Below are 1,952 nucleotides of genomic sequence, written 5' to 3'. Positions count from 1 at the left end.
TAATTTGAAGCTAACCTGGGCAAGGAAGCCTGTGATACTCTTACCTCCAATTAAGCAGCAAAACCTTTAAGTGGGGCTCAAGTGCTAGCCTTCACACACACACACACAAAGCTTAGGTCTGGTGGCTCACACCTGTAATCCTAGTTACACAGAAGGCTGGGATCTGAGGATTGCAGTTCAAAGACAGCCCAGGCAGAAAGTCCATGAGACTCTTATCTCCAATGAACTACCCAGAGAGAGCCAGAAGTGGTGCTGTGCCTCAAGTGGTAGAGCACTCAGGCAGAGTTCAAGCCCCAGGACAGGGGAGAAAAAAGAAAAGTGTTTAGGGATTAGGCCTAGCCCCTGACTTCAAGCACCAGAATCTGCACACACACACACATAGTACTGTATACCTGATTCAATATAATTTTGTTTTTTGTTTTTACTTTAAGTGGCTGTACAAAAGGATTTCAATTCAACAAACTAATTTATGAGTGTAATACATCTCAGTTACCTCCCCCATCTCTCCTAGCCTTTTCCATCCACTCCAGTTTAGCAAGACAGAATCCTTTAGGGTACCTGCCATTTCATCCTTGATTTTCTGTCAGGGCACAAAAAAAGGCCAGTGTACTTAAAAAAAAAAAAAAAAAGTCCAAAGCAGTTTTTCCAGCAAGAAAGAGTGAGGGAGGAAGACTGCATGAAATTATCAGTGAACCAAACTTCCTAAAGTAGAATCATACACATTGGCAGACATTTTGCTTTTACTTTGTTTTGTCTTCAATTTCATGCTTGTAAGTGGACAGGTAAACCAATTTGGACCAGGATAAGACCACAATGTAGTAAAAACCTGCCCAAGCAGTGTTCCTAGAGCATGTTAGCCATTAAGGCTTACCCTTGAAACCACAGCAACAGCAGCTGAAAACTCCTGTCACATCAGGACTAGGCCAGAGGGGGGTGGGGTGGGGGAACCTGTGACAACATGAGAATACCCAATGAAATCAACCCAATGAAATCGCAGCCAGTCTCTCTCACTGATAATAGGCATGACTTCAGGAGGGGAAGAAAACTCAGGAACTGAGACTCAGAGAACATTCTCCAAAGAAGAGAGGATCTAATAGCAGGTGTCTAGGCCCAGGGGCCTGAAAGTCTACAGTTGTGATCACAGGGATAATGCTTTGGAAGAAGCCAGTGAAGAAGCCAGTGAGTGTGACAGAGGAGAAGCCAGTCAGGAGGCTGGAGTTGGTGGGAGGAGCATGTCCTGGGGACTGGAGCCGCCCACATGCACTCTGTCTGAAAGACTTGTCCATTTCCAATACCTCTCATAGGTGCATTGGCAATAGCAGCCTTGGTTGTAAAGCTCAGGAGACACCCAGGAAGGGTGCTGGCAGAGATCTCAGGCACCTACACCCAATTCCCAAGCTGCCAATCCGAGGCCCAGAGCTAGGATTTCTGGTATCTTCTAGCCATTAAGTTGCTGTTGCTGTGCTTTCAAGGGGAAGGTTCTCTTGATCCTTTTGTGGGTATTTGGTGAACTCCAGAGGTTTCGCCATCCTCCATATTCAGCCTCACAAAACGACATTTTTACCCCTGCATGTGTCTCGCTGTTTCTTTGGCCATTAGATGGCAGTATTGCGCTGTGCAGCTGACTTTCCCCGGTCTTCCCCTGCCCTTCTTGTTTGAAAAAAGTGTACTGAGCTTTACTCAAGCAAAAACCAAATTGTCCTTTTCCCCAACTGCACAAGCTGCTTCTGCCTGGAGATCTCAGAATAGAAATCCCTTTTAAAAGCGTAAACAAAGGAGGAGGCTGCAATGCTTGATGAGAAATGTACTCATTATCTTGCCCATGTAATTGTAACCCCTCTGTACAGTTTGTTCACAAAAAATTAAAATAAAAAAAAAAGAGAATGGAACAGACTAGAGAGCGAGCAGCAAGCCGGAGCGCGTTGCGCGAGTGAGGGAGCGAGCCGCCGCCC

The sequence above is a fragment of the Dipodomys ordii genome, unplaced genomic scaffold, assembly GCF_000151885.1.
Source record: "Dipodomys ordii isolate 6190 unplaced genomic scaffold, Dord_2.0 Scaffold507, whole genome shotgun sequence".
NCBI lineage: Eukaryota > Metazoa > Chordata > Mammalia > Rodentia > Heteromyidae > Dipodomys > Dipodomys ordii.
Note: the sequence above shows the minus strand (reverse complement) of the source record.